At 42.1% G+C, this 18,776-nt stretch overlaps 1 long non-coding RNA gene across 1 annotated transcript in view; it reads right to left on the bottom strand.

Annotated features, from left to right (window-relative positions):
• Positions 1–1,380: 1,380 nt before the first annotated feature.
• LOC128314074 (uncharacterized) overlaps positions 1,381–18,776 on the bottom strand; it is a 66,576-nt gene continuing 49,180 nt past the window's right edge. Inside the window, exons 3-4 of the long non-coding RNA XR_008295456.1 lie at positions 3,282–3,525; positions 1,381–2,447 (exon numbers count right to left, since the gene is read on the bottom strand). This is a non-coding gene — a long non-coding RNA (uncharacterized LOC128314074). The remainder of the gene's footprint in view (positions 2,448–3,281; positions 3,526–18,776) is intronic.

The raw sequence follows: 18,776 nt of genomic DNA, 5'->3' as shown, positions 1-18,776 counted from the left end.
CACAGACTCAAAGAACCTGCAGTGCCATGAGAGTCAAGGTGAGGGACTCCAAGTCCCTAGGGGAGACCTCCAGCCTTGCCCACACGGACTGACGGCTATACCAGCAATGGGCCTCCGCCTCAGCTGCCGGCCAACATTCACTTTGAGGCCAATCTCACCTCGGTGGCCACCGTTTCAACAATTTTACAACAGGGACGAATACAGATCCCAAGGGAATGTCTAAAGGTAAAAGATCCACATCCCCTTCTGCTGCATCTTCACACACTGAGATCCTTCTGAGAGGAGGGTAGGCGCAGACCTGAGTGGAGCCCATTTTGTCTAAAGCACATGAACATCTGTAAAGACATTTATTATAGGCTAAATAGTATAGCCTATAGGTTTACTATAGGCTAAATTTACCAGTTAGCAAAAAAACCTAGTTTTTAACACGTTCTTCCTGCTACCAAGACATAAATGAGGATTTACGAAGAAGATCAAATTGGTCTTAGGTAAACAAAAAGCTATATATTTTTGCCTATCTGGGTATGTTATGAGGAAACTTGTGACCTTATTACATGGGTATGTAGGCAATGATTAAAAGGAAATACCCAAAATGAAAATAATTTATGTTTTCATTTTTTTTTACATTGTTTTAAAACAAGAACGTCTTGCCTAGTCCCTGTCTCTGAAGAAGATTCTACAGCTGCTGCATCATAACATATTTACAATAAGACGTCTACGTTTGTGGAAAGTAAACATCTTTGCGGCCAAGGCCTGGTTCCCACATAAAGGCTTCAGTTAAAGATGCAGAAAAGTTTTCCTTTTTTAGTCCTCAACTCATTCTGGAATGACAGAGGATAAAAAAAATGAATAGAGAACCAGAAATGGCTCAGAAACTCTTCACCTCATTCATTCCCATCCACCCACCTGCTGATAACCCGCAGATACCATTTATGAATGGCAGCCTTTCTCAGCTACCCAGGGCCAACTATGCTCCAAAGAGCCAGTAGAGCTGCCACCCAGGTCCTGCCCCACATCTGTGACCACTTTTCCTTTCACACCCTTTTCAGAGCTCACGTGGTATCTCCCAAAAGTAATGCAAACTTAATGTGAAAGAACAGCCTGCACGTTTTTGTTTTCGCACTTCTCTCTCATTTAGAAGGAAGGCCAGCTGCCCCACGCAAGTTGCCTAAGAACAGGGCCCGTCGTCGCATGGCTGCAAGTGCCTGAGGCATGTGGTTTGAAGGGTGTGATGACAGAGCAGCCTTCCTCTCTGGGAACATCTGCTCCCTCTGTGCTCCAGGTACCAGCAATCCTAGCATCAGGGACTTATTCCAGTGCTCTTCAAAATACCTCTGCTTTCAAGAGTTGCCTTTGAAAATGCATCCACTAACTGGCAGAAGTAACACCTTTAACATTTGTCAGCTACCACTCACATGATTGATCAACTGGCTATGTGTAAGGCCTACAAGGACAGGAGCCAGGCTAAGTACCAGAAGGAAAGCAAAATCACCCAGTAGGTTGAGAGGAGTGGGAAAAAGAAGTCTAGAGATGATTCCTTCACTCTCAGGTAGGAATTACAAGAACAACAGTTACCATTTTAAATGGCCACCCTGTACTTGGCACTTAAATCCTGTAATTCAATTAATTTTCATAAAAACTCCTTTGAGGTTAGTATTATTACCTCCAGCTTACAGGTGGTTAAAACGAGGCTCAGAAAGTTTAAGTAATTTTTCAAGGTCGTGCAAGTTGTAGAACTGTGAGGTGAAACTCAAGACTGCTGATTCTAAAACCCATGCTCTCTCCTCTATTCTCTGTGTGTGTGCGTGTGTGTGTGTGTGTGTGTGTGTGTGTGTACAGGTGTGCAGACTCTACTGGTAAGGGATAATTTGAAGGTATTTGTTAAAAGCACCAAAAATAATAACTTTGGCACTTCCGCTCGTTGAATTTTAGTAAGTTATCTTAAGAAACAATAGATATGTGCCAAGATGTAGCTAAAAGTTTTAGCTAGAAGGTAAAAAGTAAGCTAATATTCAACCCTGGGGGATTAATTTAAAAATAGTACGTTATTTACATACAATAAAAATGCTATGAACCGTTAAAATGAGGCAGAAGGAAATGGAATGAACCTAAAGAGTTCACAGTATGCTAAGTTCATTGCTTTAAGTTTGTATTCTGAGTACTATTGCATACATAACAAAGTGACCCAATTACACCATTTTCCCCCTCAAAATGTGTATATCAGGAGCTTGAGATGGGCTCAAGCAGTTCTGCTTTGAGGTCTCTCAAGCAATTGAAGTAGGATGAAAGCACAGTCATCTGAAGGCTCACCGAGACTGGATATCCAAGATGGCGGGCAGCCGGGAGGTCAGCTTGGGGGCTGTTGGCTGCAGAGCCTGGCCTTTTCATATGGCTTGGGCTCCTTTATAGCACAGGGGCTTCAGGCAGTTGAATTTCTTGCATAGTTGCTTGGGGCTCCAGCACAAGCATTAGGAAGAACAAGGCAAAGACTGAATACCTTTTCTCATCCAGCCTCGGAAGTCACATAGAGTCACTTCGGCCATGTTTAGTTACACGAGAGTCACAAGCCTGCTCAGGGACAAGGCAAGAAAACAATGAAAGGAATGTCAAAAAGTTTGCGGCCATTTTTAACCTGCCACAACATGTCATTAAAGAGTTTTTCTAGGGGCGCCTGGGTGGCTCAGTCGGTTAAGCGGCCGACTTCGGCTCAGGTCATGATCCCGCGGTCTGTGAGTTCGAGCCCCGCGTCGGGCTCTGTGCCGACAGCTCAGAGCCTGGAGCCTGTTTCTGATTCTGTGTCTCCCTCTCTCTGACCCTCCCCCGTTCATGCTCTGTCTCTCTCTGTCTCAAAAATAAATAAACGTTAAAAAAAATTTTAAAAGAAAAAGAGTTTTTCTAACATAGTTGCATTTTTGTTAAATTGGCATGTGGCTAGAATAAGAAGATTAAGGACTTAAAATATTAAGAGTGATTTTTTTCTGGAATTTGGATGAAGTTTATTTTCTTTTTTTTTACCCGAATTTCTATCCTGAATCTCTGTAAATTCTGTGATCAGACACAAATCAAATAAAAACATTTAATTTTTAAAGTTTGAAATGAATCCTTAAATAATATCTTATCCCCACCTTCTTTACTAGCTAGGAACTTTCCCCCACATATCCATCTTCCAAAATCACCACAGAGCAATCTATCACACATAAAACCCTCAGGTACAAATTACACATGAATTCATACATGCTTTCTATCACATCATGTCAATAAATCTCCTCAGTGTCTTAGACCACTGCTTACCTGCCATGCCTGCAATTCATAATGAGCCTTAAAACACAATCAGTGCAAGACGCCATTGAGGAAGTGATCATGGCCATGGCCTTCTCATTCAACACCTTCAGGAAAACTCACAAGGCTCCCAGCCATGCTCTCCTGAATATGGGAATTTTTTGGCAGCTGGTGGTAGGTTTTTCTCATAGAAAGTAAAAGGAGATCTCAGATCAATCAGTAACATCGACTTTTGAGAATATTGCCCTGGGAGGAAAAAAAAAAAAAGATATTGGCTAAGTCCACCAAAAATGATCAATATTGCCGCTATGTCAAGAGGCAGCAGGATGATCCATTCAGTCAGGCGACTTTCAATGCTAATACCAATTGCTGCAGCAGAAGAAACAGCTGTTTTTCACTTAGTGAGGGGAGGCATGTACTAGACCAAAATATTCCCCAAAATCTCAGAGGCTAGACTATATTAACAACCCTCTCTTTTTCTTTCCTCCCCTCCTGAAAACACCGTTTAAAAACTAAGGTCACCAGCTGTTGCATGCCATCAAGAACTAAAGAATTTATAGCAAGAGTCCTATTTAATTACAGCTCATGAAACTGATCCTATGGTATTGCAGACCTTATGTATAAATATTATTTATATCCCCAACTTTCAGGAAAGCAAGGTCTATTTCACAACCTTGCCAAAGGTCAGGGATCTGCCCCTGATGTTAAACATAAAAGGAGTTGTATAACATAGCTAAACAGATTACGGGCTGGTGTGCAGATGAGGTTTTCTTCCCCACACAACTATAGCTCTCCTTTTCTGACAATGGAGAAAGAGCCCCATTCAATACACATCTCCTTACAGCCAGGAGAACCTGTCTGAAGAGTGTGTACTTAATTCAGAGGGCCATGGGGAGCCATTGAAGGCTTACCAAGAAAGGAGTGACGTGACCTAAACTACACCTTAGGGGGATTAAAGCTGAAATTAGTAGAATAGAAAGCAAAACGACATAAATTTGAAAATGAGTTCTTTGAAAAGACTAATAGAATGAATAAATAGATAAATCTTCTCCCAATTTTGATTAAGAAAAAAAAGAGCAAAATAATAAAATTAGGAATGTGAAAAAGGAGGCATAATAACAAGATCCAGAGAGGCTGAAAGGACTGTCATAGAAATATTACATAAAACTTACAGTGACACATTTGAAAACCTAAAGAAAACAGACGACTTCCTGGAAAAAAATATAATTTTTCATAGTTGATTCAAAAACTAGTAAATATGAATAGACCAGGTACAAAGAGGTAATGATGGGCAACCTACTGGATGAATCCAAGAAATATTTTTGGATTGGAGGTTGTTTGTAAGGATTAAGAGACAAGCGTGGGGCACCTGGGTGGTTCAGTCAGTTAAGCGTCTGACTCTTGGTTTCTGCTCAGGTCATGATTTCACGGTTGGGGAGTTCAAGCCCAGAGTTGGTCTCTGAGCTGACAGCACAGAGCCTACTTGGGATTCTCTCTCTCCCTCTCTCTGTCCCTCCTTCCCCTCCCTCAAAATAAATAAACTTTACAAATTTTTTATAGAAAGAAAGAAAGAAAGAAAGAAAGAAAGGAGGGAGGGAGGAAAGGAAGAAAGAAGGGAAGGAAGGAAGGAATGAGTGAAGCTAATTCTTACTAACCTGGCCTAATTGAGTGAAAAAAAAAATTGATTTAATGCACAGGAAAGCCAGGAGGAGGAGCTGAAATTAGGGGAAAGATAATGAATGACCTTGGAAACATCATGAGGTATAGCTAAGTGGCAAATGTACATCCAAGTGGCCTAATATAATGTTGTGTACACCCAGACCAATCAGGATGATGCACTGGTACCCAAAAAGAAAATAAGTTATATTTAATTTTCCCTCTTTTCTTAACTTCTAGACGTTTGTCTCATTCTATAATGTGTAAAAGATACTCGTACTCTAGTACAAATACACTGGGTACGTAGATAGCAGCGTGAAGGCTCAAAAAATTTTCAGTAATATGGATGAATAACCAAAAACAGTTAGGTGTTTACCTGTATGGTAGACTTGAACTCAGCAACAAAAAAGCCTAGACAAAAAACAGTCCCAACTGGAGCACATCAGAAGGCTTACTTTCTTCAAGAAGATGCAATTTATGCTTAAGGTGTTTGAACATATTGAAAAGGGATTTGTGCAATTTCAGCAAAGTTGGGATTGAATTCAGTGATAGGGACATAGTTAATAAATGACAATAATCTTTTGAAAGAGACAATTATAAACTCTAGGGGAAAACAAAATATCGCTTTCTAAATTATACTAAATTATACTATGGTAAATTATAAAAATATTGTTTCTAAATTATACTACCTGGTTGGATGCACGAATAGCACTTATATAGTCATAATTATTTAAGCACAACACAAATGTTGACATTAATAGAATCACTATATAATACTACGGAGCAGATGAGGACATAGGAAGGGTGTGTGAAAGAGAGTTACACCTTCATCTTCCATATGAGAAGTCAGTGTGATAGATAATGTCTGACACTGAAAAATAAAAGTGATATCTATGTAAGTATCAAATGAGAGAGTAAATCTCGAGAAGGAAGCATTACGTTTGACCTCAAGGAGAGCAGAGCCTCAAGGGGAAGAGAGACGCACAACATTATTTACCATAAATCGGGGACCCAGAGGACAGAAAAAATAATTCTGCCCAAGTTGCTCAGGAAATACAACACAGAGAAGAAGGAGTAGATGATGAGAAAACGCCATCATCCATTCTCTCCATCTTTTCATAATAGGATGCACTCCCTGTACCCTATCTCTGCTTTGGGTTTTAACCGGGCACAACGTCTCTAGAGATTCTCTTTCCTGCCTCCCTTCCGGCTAATCGTGACCACGTCACTAAATTCCGAAGGGAGCAGATGTAATGCTTGCAATTTCTGGATTACATGCTTCAAAAGAAGCTCCTTGTTAGCTATTGCCTACTTTAGCCCTTCCCGGGGGGCTGAGATGCAGGTGTTAGTAGCCTACTTAGACCATGTAGACAAGGACAACCCTCAGGGGATGGCAGAGCAACAAAATAGAAAGTACTGGGCCCTAGATGACCCAGTGGAACAGCACATCCCACTTCACGCCTGCCCACCAGCTCAGACTTTTATGTGAAATAGAAATAAACCTCCCCCTTTGTTTCAGTCACTGTTAAAGGGTCTCTGTTAAAATATCCACACCGGTATTTTAAGTAACACTGGAGCCCTGTGTGGAAAGAGTTCTTGACCAAAGCGCCAAAGGGAGAGGCCCGGGGGCCAGGAATGATGACTATGGGGCTGTAGTGAAGGCATCAGATGAGACAGTGGGAAGTTGGAACTCAATGATGTAAAGCCATATTGAGGAGCTTTTTCTTATCCAATAAGAAATTAGGAGCTATCAAAGATTCCTTCAAATCAGTAGTGCAACTTCTGTCACTCAAATAACCATGTAATTATCTGAAAATAATCCGTAATAGAAATCATGCATTTTTAAAACTACATAAAAATAGATTACATGCAAACACTATACAACAGATTACATACAATGCTTGCTATCTCCCAGAATATCCTGGTTGGAACTCGTAGCTTTTCTGCTATATCCAAACTTGTCTTCCTCCATCCAAATGATCACTTTAGAGCCTTGGGAAATTTCACATATAAAATGGGCATTTCTAGTGATCAAGTTACCTTCCCAGTACTAAAAAACCTCTTATGAAAATACTCTTGCCTTATTTAGAAATGTTTCTAAATAGTCTATGATGCTGAATAGAAACTTTAAGAGTAATAAATCAATTGGCAAGGAATTAATATTTAATAACTGCTAGTGGGAAGATTAGCTGGATGTCCATATGGAAAAAGAAATTAAATTCACTTTACACATGATAAAAACAATAAAGTAAAAATAAAAAGGCTACAATTCTCATCCCAATTGAACTTTATAGCAATTGAGAAACATCATTGACATGATGATCAGGTACAGGAGATCAACTAAAGGGAAAATGAAAAATGTATCCAAAATAGGAAGAAAACAAAAGAAATGATGTAATAAGTCAACTTTCTTGATTACACATGAATAAAATGTTTACTATTACAGTGGATGCAAATCCATAATGTTTTCTACATTTTACTCAAAAAATTTACAAAAGGACAGAAGACAGAGGAGAAGATACACATAAAAGTCAATGCTTACAATCATATTCAGATTTCCTAATATTAAAAATGCAAACTGAACAACTGCGACCTAGTTCATGTTATCATGTTAGCAAAAAAATTAATTTCATGTATCCTCATAGCATTAACATTGAATGAGTCTAAAAAAGTTGTTTAGAAGAATATAGGGGCGCCTGGGTGGCTCAGTCGGTTAAGCGGCCGACTTCGGCTCAGGTCATGATCTCGCGGTCTGTGGGTTCGAGCCCCATGTCGGGCTCTGTGCTGACAGCTCAGAGCCTGGAGCCTGTTTCAGATTCTGCGTCTCCCTCTCTCTGACCCTCCCCCGTTCATGTTCTGCCTCTCTCTGTCTCAAAAATAAATAAACGTTAAAAAAAAAAAGAAGAATATAAGACCTCTGTAATCTCTCTTTTGACACTATCATTCACTTTGAGGAGCATATGCCCAAGAAAATATTTAAAAGAAAAAAATCTACTTGTACAAAGATGTTTCGAGCAGTTCCATTCATATAAGCTAAAAAAAATCCCAACAATGAGGAAGTGGATAAATAAATTTTGGTGTTTTACTGCTATCATAGATTTTGAGTAGCCATTAAATAATATTTATTTATGTAAAACCGCAGGCAAAAAATGTTTCAGTAAGACCCAAATATGTTAAACAGAACATAAATTATTCTGTTTACTGATGCTATTATGTGAAATTCAGGTCTCTACATTGAAAAGTATCAGAAAAAGACATAAATGGAATTAACCAGAGTTTAACATTAAACAATTCTTTATCTTTTTTCTGTAAAATGATGAAGTATGCAATAAACAATAAAAGCTTATGGGGTGACTGGCTCAGTCGGTTAAGTGTCCAACTCTTGATATCAGTTCAGGTCGTGATCTTGTGGTCATGAGATCTAGCTCCATGCCAGGCTCCATGCTGGGCGTGGAGCCTGCTTGGGATTCTCTCTCCCCTTCTCTCTCTCTGCCCCTCTCGCACTCACATGCACACGTGTACTCTCTCTCTCTCTCTCAAAATAAATAAACATTTAAAAATAAAAAAAAATAGAAATTAAAAATGCATAAGTAAATAAGATATCCCCATCTAAATAAATAAATCGATACATAAAAGATTAATTGGCCAGGTAAAAAAAAAAAAAACTTCAACCAGCTTGCAATCACCTCAAAGCCCAGAGTAACAATCATTATAAGTACCATTTACTAGATTTCTCGTGTGTGCCAGCAACCCTGCCAACCTCCTTAAAGAGAGCATCTTGGTTAGGCATCAGAGCAACCCTGCAAGCTGAAAGGTATCTTCCCCATTATACTGATGTATAAATTGAGGCTCAGAGATAGTAAATAATTTACTAGACATCACACAACTATTACATGATAGAGCCTAAATTAGGATTTACTTCCGCCTCCGAAGTTTTTATGAAAACCTTTTTTTATGAGAAGCAAAATAGTCCATACTTGTTGAGAAAGATATGGAAATGTAGGGAAAAAATATTATTTAGAGGGGAAAAAAATGTATAATTTCGCCACTCAGAGACAATCACTCAATATTTTCACAAACTTCTTCCCACTGGTTTTCCAGTATCTTTTCTTTCTCATGGTTGAATTCATAGTCCATACATAATTTCATATCTTGGTTTTTTAGTTAACATCACATCATACTCATAAGTGTTAATGGTAGCATAATATACTATTATATACACATTCCACGCATTTGGGTAACCATTCGACTAATACACATTTGAATGTTACCAGTTTTTCACTATAACACAAAGCACTGCCAAAAACAAATAATCTTTTATGTGAATGCAAATAATCTTTATATGCAAATAATCTTCTTTATATGCAAATAATCTTCAGCAAGAAAATAAATTAAAAGGCAAATAATTCTAACAAAAGGTGTGGGCATTTTTAAGACTCGTGTTACCTTTCATCAAATCTCTTTCCTGGAAGGTTGTATCCATTCACACCAGCAGTGACTGAGAATGTTTGTCTCACAACACCCTTACCGTGACCATGCCCACTGTTACTTTTAATCTTTGCTAGTGGATAGGTGAAAAATTAGACATACCACTCTTGTTTGAACTTACAGATGAAAGTTGCTTTTTCACATCTTTTTTAAAAATGCAATGGTCGGGGCGCCTGGGTGGCGCAGTCTGTTAAGCGTCCGACTTCAGCCAGGTCACGATCTCACGGTCCGTGAGTTCGAGCCCCGCGTCAGGCTCTGGGCTGATGGCTCGGAGCCTGGAGCCTGTTTCCGATTCTGTGTCTCCCTCTCTCTCTGCCCTTCCCCCGTTCATGCTCTGTCTCTCTCTGTCCCAAAAATAAAAATAAAAAACGTTGAAAAAAAATTTTTAAAAAAATGCAATGGTCTTCTTCAGAGGTTATGCTAATTCCCCTAAATTATTTCAGTTTCAGACATGTCATGAAACAATCATAAGCCCTTGAATTTTCTATTGCAACATGCTGCCTCTTCAAATAAAGCATATCTGCCATCTTTATTTCATTTATTCACCCACCCATCCATGCAATCCTTAAACAACCTTTATAGAAAGTCTTTAAAGTATTCACATCCTTTAACCCCACAGGCTCTCTTCCAGCAGAATGTCTTCTGTGGACCAGTCACATTTGATTTGTTTTCTAAAGAAACTTGAGGAAGGTAAACCCAAGGAAATAGCCGCCATCTTTTGCTTTTCTTTGTTTCTTTCACCTCATTTCCGAAGAGTAAAACATTACCAAGAACAGCTGTCTTGAAAATAGTGGAAATTAGGCAGGTGGTGCCTCGACAAGATTCTAGTTCAGAATCTTTCGGATAGATAGATAGATAGATAGATGATGGGTAGATAGTCTCTGAAATAACAAAGAATGATCATTTCACTTTCTAATTTAATCTGCTATGGAGCAAGCGCTCTATTAAACAGCTATCATATCAGTCACTTATCAGTATGTCATGGGGTTGATCTATCTATAAACCCATTACCCACCATAGGCCTCACTAACTGTGTGTCTCTTGGTGGGAGAGATCAGACTGGCTCAGGCTGATTCTCACGCATCCATGACCATTTCCCCTGCAACATCACAAATGCATTATTTGTGTCTTGTGTGTATGTGTGTGTGTGTGTGTGTGTGTGTGTGTGTGTTGTGTGTGTGTGTGTGTGTGTGTGTGATGGCAGGGATAGGGGGGTTGGTGAGTATTCTGGGAGCCTTAAATTGCTACAGACCCATAATACTCCAGGCTTCATACACCCAAGCTTGTTTGCATTTGTTCACTTAACATATATAGTGGGTGCTTACTATATGCTAAATTTTAGAGACAAAATAAGGAATATAATGGATAATGTCACTTCTCATATGTATGATCCTTGCATGGCCCTTATATTCTAAAGAAGAAAGACAGTTAACACAAGGAAACAATTCTAAAAACAAGACAATGTCAGATTATGATAAAAAGCAATAGGGTGATATGGTAGGGTAACTGGGGGCTGGCCACTTTACACTTCCTGAGTACAGAAAGGACTCTCTGAGAAGACATTTCAACTGAGACATGAAGGGTAAGAAAACACCAGTTCAGCCACGATGAACCTCCAGGGAAGGAAGTCTCAGGTGGCAGAGAGTGGGCTCTCGAAGGCACAGAAGGTTGATCAGTGTGGCTGGAGTTCCCATAAGGGCTGGGGAAAGAGAAGGAGAGAAGTTTCAAGAGAAAACTGCAGGAGCTTACTGCAGGAGCTAAGGGAAGACTTTAAAAGGCTTAAATATGAGGGGCTCCTGGGTGGCTCAGTCAGTTAAGTGTCCGACTTAGGCTCAGGTCATGATCTCACAGTTCGTGGGTTCCAGCCCCGCATCCGGCTCTGTGCTGACAGCTCAGAGCCTGGAGCCTGCTTCGGATTCTGTGTCTCCATCTCCCTCTGCCCCTCCCACTCATGCGCTCTCTCTCTCTCTCTCTCTCTCTCTCAAAAATAAATAAACAGTAAAAAAAAATTTTTTTTAAAGGTTTTAAGTATGAGAGGGATGTCAGGGAGAGACCAGTCTGATTTTGCCTCTCTTGTCTGCATGACTATCTCCCTTACCTCCAACTGTTCGCTTAAACATCACCTGTCCCACGATGCCTCCTCTGACCATCTTATTTAAAATTGTGAACACAAACCGTCCTCTCCAACTGCTCTTCTCACACTTCTGATCCCCTTGAATCTGCTTGACCTTTTCTTTCCCCAGGACTTTCTCAGCTTCTAACATACCATGCAATTCACTGATTTGCTGTATTTACCATTTGTCAGTCTCCCGTGGGAATGTAAGTTCCCGATGGAAGGGGTATTTGGTGCACTCCCCAATCATCCCAAGAGCCTGGATTGGTGGGCGGCACATAGTAGGAACTCAATAAACACATACTGACTCAATGAATGAGTTTACATGAAGATAGTAATTTGGTGTAATAAAGAAATAGTGTATTCATTTTTAAAACCGGTTGTTTCCATAGAATAATCTGAGAAAACCACACTCTCATCCACAGCAAGGGAAGAACTGGGAGGGGACTCTTCGATACCAGTTGTCACTACAACCATTCTAACCATCTCAGTGGCAATTTTTCTGTGCTCTTAACAGCCAGTGTCCTCAAGGGGTGAAGAGTTCCTCTGTGTTATTCTTGGGTATTTACCCAAGCTGGCGTGTCATTTCACCTGGACTGTCACCGGGGCCTGAAGCGATGTGCTTTTGATTGCTTGTGACTTCTTGTGCTTTACCTTACAGTCCTGCTGCCAGTACTAATAATAGGGTGGTGACGCCCGTTCGTTCATGCCCTGAAATGAACTACTGTGCACCGGGCAGCTATACCTATCAATATTGTTTCATCAGTTCACAGAGGTGCACCAGGTCATTAGCTCCTACAGTTAATGAACTTAAGAGCATGGCTAACACAGAAAGATTGTTACGAAATATAAAAACATGCTGACAAGCTCTGCTTTTGTACCTGAGAATTATACACACCTTCCCACCCCAGGCAGGATCATAAAGCAGGACTGGGACGTCTAAAGCAGCCACAGTGAGGCTTAGGTGCCAGCAAAAGTTGGACATGCGGGGCTTGGTCCAGACCCTCCTGTGAGTGCCATTTTGCTTAACAAAAAACAGAAAACTCTAACCATGCCTCAAGATCTCTGGAGCACCTACTCTAACCAATCCCAAAGAACTGCATGAATAGAAACTAGAAAGTGTCAGAAGAGGGCCTTACAGGCTCAAAGTCCCCAGTTCCAGCACGCAGTGGCTGGATGTGTGAATCACGAACATGGCTCCTGCCTTTCTGTAAGTTCACGGGCACTGCTGGTCGCCAGCCCCAAAGCCATTAGCCTCGGTCCTCTCCTCGAGAAACCCCACTCACCCTGGCTTCTGCTCTCCCTCAGCCATATCTTCTGAGGAGACCTGTGATGTGCCACAGTCCTGCCCAGTAAGACATAAGAATCCTATTATGGGGTTTCTCAAAAGTTCTTCATCAGTAGTAAAGAGATGAATGAGAAGAAATAGCCTCTGAACAGCCCTTGGTTGCTTCAGCTGGATGCCATGGTGTCTGCACGGTGCCTGGGAACATGGCAGCCATCTCACACCCAAAACCAAAAGACATGCTTTCATGCTGAAGGTGATTCAGAAGAAAGACATGAGAACCTGGGTCCACAGCCATGTCGCACAGCTGTGAATTTACCCTCCTGGAGCCACTCTGCTTCTGCACTTCCTGATATATATGATAATAAAGCCCTTAATGGGTAGAAAGCTGTGGTAGGCTGGACAATGGCCCCCGAAAGACATCCACAACCTACTCCCTGGCTCCTAAGAATGTGTTAGTTTACATGGCAAAGGGGAAATTAAGGTCGAACGTGGAATCAATGTTGCTAATCCACTGACAACCTTAAAATAGGGAGATTACCCTGGATTATCTGGGTGGGCCCACTGTGTTCACAAGGGTCTTTAAAAAATGGGAGAGGGGGGTGCCTGGGTGGCTCAGTCGGTTGGGCGTCCGACTTCGGCTCAGGTCATGATCTCGCGGTCCGTGAGTTCGAGCCCCGCATCGGGCTCTGGGCTGACAGCTCAGAGCCTGGAGCCTGTTTCGGATTCTGTGTCTCCCTCTCTCTCTGACCCTCCCCTGCTCATGCTCTGTCTCTGCCTCAAAAAAGTAAATAAATGTTAAAAAAAAAATGGGAGAGGGAATCAGAGAGAGGACCAGGAGATGGCAGTGTGAGGAGGTCTCAGCAGGACATTGCTGAAGGAAGGGGCCACAAGCCACGAAATGCAGGCAGCCTCTAGAAGCTGGAAAAAGCAAGGAAATATATTCCCCCCCCCTCCCCCCCGAGCCTCCAGAAGGAATGCAGGCCTGCTGAACACCTTAGCTCAGTGAGACTTGTGTCCGACTTCTAACCTACAGAAAATTGCAAATGTCCTGGGAACACATCACTTACCGTTTACATTACCGTAAATTGGGTTTTCTGACACTTGTGGTCAAAAACATCCTAATTACAGTGAACATGCCAACACATTCCATATGTTGGCACATATACATTTTTAAATGCTTTAATATTAAGACGTTAATTTCAACACACACACACCAACCCCACAGGAATTAGCAGCTACCTCAACCTCGGCACCCCCCACACGTGTGGAGTGCCCCCTCACAACAGGGAAAACCCGCTCCTGAAGTTAGCTCAGAGTGCTGAGGAGAAGGAAAAGAAAAGAAGAACCGGTCCTCGCTTTCAAAGTTTACAATTAAATCAGGAAGACAAATGTCACAGAAATTAAGGGCCTAATGAACTGATTTATAGTAGCTGCTTCTTGGCTACTTGGCTACAAATTGTTTGAGTTCCCAAAAGACAAGGAAAATGGAAAACTAATATTTTCACTCCCTGGTCTAAGTATCCTTGCCCCTAAGCGCTGAGAAGAGTTCTTTCCCCAAAATGAGCTAGAAGAAACAGAAAGCAAAGGTTCATTTTGAAAAGCTCGACTAGAAAGAATTTGGCATTATGAAAGAATTACAGTCATCCATTGAATACAGAAGAAAATATATATTCATAAGAACCTCCCCTAAGGAAATTGTAGGTTAATGCAATTCTCGTAGTGCAAGAACATAAAGATCAGCACTGGAATGAGCTTAGGAAATTTGCCTCGGGTATTTAACTGGACAACAGCAGCAGAATTAAGAGGCAAAGGCTAAATGCACATGAACCCTGAAGGAATTAACTCAGATTATCTCTCTATGAAGTAATGCAAGAAGAAAGAGGTAAGTTTAGGGGCTCCAGCTTGGGAAAGGAATTTCATTTCCTGGGATCACTGGAGCAGTGCAGAACCCCGCACACAGAGCCATCAGCCTGCGGAAGGATCAGAGGACTCCGGTGCTGAGGCCACTCTGGGAATTCGTGGGAGAGGGGCTCCACTTACCAGAACAATTTCCTGCATTGGGAGGAACAAGGAACGATGAGGGGAGAGTGTTTGATTTAGGATAGGTATACGAACAGATTCTGTCAGAAACCACAAGATGGCCTTTTCTTTTAATTGATTGGTTCAGGTGTATTAAGAAATATTTGAAGAAAAGCAAAATGCCCTTTGAAGAGAGAAGGCGAGTCTGCAAAAGACTCCAAGTAGGTGAGGGGAGAGACTGCTGGGGCTGGAAAGCGGTTTGAAATGACTTAGGTATTCCACACCAAGTATCTCTTACACCAAAGCAAGCCAGGCTGTGGGGAATAAGGCCCCCGGAGTTCAGCTTCTGACGTGTCTTATTTCTGTGAGAGGGGAAGCCAGGGAGCATGAAGGACGTGAGTATCGACTGGTGGGCAAGTGGAAGACGAGCAGTAGCCAGGCCATCCAATTCAGTCAGAAAGATCCATCCGCTCCCGTTGGATTTCCACCTGTGCCACCGCAAAAAGAAACCACAACTCCCACATAGTGAATGACTTCTTCACTTTTGCAAAGAAAAATGGCTCTACTCCATTCAATCTTCTTGAGCTCTCCATAGCTTCCAGCCATTGATCAATACCTATTATCTTGCTCCTGCTTCTGAAGCACCCTCTCAATTTAGTCAGCCTGCCTGCCTTCCTTCGCCTCTTCCTTCCTTCCTTCCTTCACGAATGCATTCGATAAATATGTATCAATCTTCCTGGAGCGCCAGACCCTAAGGGAAGATGAATAAGACTGGGTCTGATTCACATCCCAATGTAACACACTCTCCTTGGGCAACAGAGCCAGGAAGATCATCCCCATTTCTTTGGGTTCACCCTCTCTGTGTTTCACAACTTCATGACCCACCTTGTTTCCCCGCCAGCTCTTCACACGGATACGGTGTAAATCAATGTAAATCCAAACCAGTTGCTGTCACCCCTACCCCCAGGGAATCAGCTATGCCTTCCTCTTGCTCAGCAGAATAAAGTGACGCCTCAGGTTGGCCATTATGTTGCTTTCACCAAAATATAGTTTCTTCTCCACCCACTCGACTGATCAGGTTAATTCTTTCTTTTTTTTTTTTTAATTTTTTTTTTTTAACGTTTATTTTTGAGACAGAGAGAGACAAAGCATGAACGGGGGAGGGTCAGAGAGAGGGAGACACAGAATCAGAAACAGGCTCCAGGCTCTGAGCTGTCAGCACAGAGCCCCACGCGGGGCTCGAACTCACGGACCGCGAGATCATGACCTGAGCCGAAGTCAGCTGCTTAACTGACTGAGCCACCCAGGCGCCCCGATCAGGTTAATTCTTAAAAGCTCAGATCAAAACTTAAGAGATCCAGAAAGCTGCTTTTGGCCGGCCCCAATTAACTCATGTCCTCCATGACGGACACTGAACATCTGCATACATACACGCAATTCCATATTCTCTTGCTCATTCATTGCCATTTACTCCACGGTTTTGTGTATCTTGGCTTCCTAAATAACTTCCCCTTTATTTGATATTCTCAAAAGCACTTAGTACATAACTGCACCCATAGTACATTTAAAAGGTTGTTCAACAAATATTTGCCCCACTATCATTTTTCTTTTCCTTCCCCCATTGACCAAATTGCTCTACTCACTCATTACAATGGTAATAGTGGCATTTCAGACTCATCCCAGGTCAAAAACAAAACAAAACAAACCACGTTGAGCCTACAGTGTCTCCTCTGTGTCCTCTAAGGCCACAGCAAATAAATGCTTTGAATACATCCCATTTTCATATTCATCTTTCCTCATTCTCCACAACCAAAGCATTTGCCCAAATCCTACCCACCCTAATGACAGCAGCCCATCTCTAAGATTTGGAGGTAACATCCACCACCTATCCGCCAGACTCAGCAAATGAGACGGTGTGTTAAGGGCTTTGAAGATATCCAGGGCACATCCAATGTGGAGCACCGTGGACAATTTCACTCCCCATGCCCTCACTTTACACAGCACTTAGTGGGGCAATCGCGAGTGGCAGAGTCCGCTGTGGCCTTCAGAGCCAAATAGGCCCGGGTTTGAAGGCCAGATCAGCCACTTACCAACAGTGTAAAATGGGTGACATCACTCACCCTCCCTGTGCCTCGGCTTCCTCGCCTGTGAACTAAAGATAATGCTACCTTCTTCGCAGGATCACTGGGGACATTAAATGAGGGGGGAAATGCCAATGTTGTAGCTCTTCAACATTGATTCCCTTGCCTCTCGACCTGCCCTGCCATAGCACCTACCCCACCCTTCGCTTCTTTGTAGGGTCACAGTGGCTTCTCACTGCCACTAGACGATGTTTTTATTTTCATCAAGACTAAAATAATTTTGTTTTCCAATGAAAATTTTAAAATTGGCCAGAAGCAGAAAGGAGGGCTCCTTTTTGAGGCAAGTGTCAGAAAGCCCAGTGGAAACTACTTGAGCAGAAAGGGAATTGATTGGGTCACAGCTGAGAAGTCCAGGGTATGACCCATGTCAGACCCAGCTGGACTGAGGCTTAAAGATGCATCCAGAACCCAACCCACTCTGGCTTGTGGGCAGGATCTGCTCTCCTTCCACTGTTGATTCCCTTCTCAGGCGCCATGAGATCCATGATGGTACAGCAGCTCCTGCCTCCCAGGTTCAAGTACATCATGAAAAATCAGCCTCCTTTCTCTTGACTTCAAAAAAAACAAAAAAAAAAACTAGACTTTTTTTTGGACAAGCTTGTCCTGAACTAATTACTGAAGCTGGGGGATATGAGCTAGATTGGCCAGCCTATGAGTGGTACCATATCCGTGCATGTGGTGAGTTTAGATGGTCCTGAATTTAAGCTGGCAGATCTCTGCTCTGAGTTGGAGTGGTGGCTAGAGTCCAGCATGTTAATGTCTGAGGGCCAGGAGAAGGGTGCTTCTGGCAAAGAGGCAGAAAGAAGATTCTGGAGCTCCCAGAACGACTTTTCAGGGCTTCACCATTTTGTTTTGACCCAATCTTGTCCATATGGAATGTGGTTAAGTAGGTTCTAGGCTGCCTGGATCTAAATTTTGGCTCTGCCATACCCTGGCTTAGACAAGTCCCTTCTCTGCACCTCTGTTTGCTCGTGAATGAAAAAGAAATAATTATGGGGTGCCGGGGTGACTCAGTTGGCTGAGCTTCCGATCCTTGATTTCAGCTCAGGTCTTGATCTCCCGGTCTGAAGGATTGAGCTCCACATCCAGCTCTGGGCTGATAGCTTGGAGCCTGCTTGAGATTCTCTCTCCCTCTCTCTCTCTCTCTCTCAAAATAAATAAACTTTTACAAAAGAAATAATTATGGGTCTTGAGCAAGTAAAGACCTTAGGACAGTGCTTAGCTCTTGTAAGCACTGTAAGAAGTAAAGCTTCTGTTAATGGAGACCTTAGGGAAAACACGCCCACAACACTGCCGAGGGCATTAATGCTGAACTTGCAAGCAGATGATTAAAGCTATGTGTGTGGAAACTTCTTCAGAGAAGCAATGACCCAAAATGGCATTCTGAGTTTCCTAATTCCCCGAGACGTGGGCACAAAAACATTGTATTACACACACACACACACACACACACACACACACACAGTCATTAAAATGTAATTAAAATTTAAATTTAAAAAGGGAAGGATGGCTATTGAAAGTCCTAGCTCCCAAGTGCCTTTGCTTACTGAGGTCTTACACGGATGGGCATCTAACACGCATTTCATTAAACCAGGAAAGCTAGAGCCTGGCTAATTGCATACCTGGTAGCCGGATTCATTACAGAGGCCCCTTTAATCAGATGGTTAGCGTGAGTGATTCCCCTTGGAAGGTGACCTGACTAGTATCTAAAAACACTCAGATGTCCCAGCAGGGTTGATGGAGGGCAGGAAGCGTAACCTTTGACCAGGCAAGTGGTAACAATGTTGGCCTT

This window comes from Acinonyx jubatus, chromosome C1, assembly GCF_027475565.1.
Source record: "Acinonyx jubatus isolate Ajub_Pintada_27869175 chromosome C1, VMU_Ajub_asm_v1.0, whole genome shotgun sequence".
In the NCBI taxonomy this organism is placed as follows: domain Eukaryota; kingdom Metazoa; phylum Chordata; class Mammalia; order Carnivora; family Felidae; genus Acinonyx; species Acinonyx jubatus.
The sequence above is the reverse complement of the archived record's forward strand: the minus strand, read 5'-3'. Positions and strand labels throughout refer to the sequence as shown.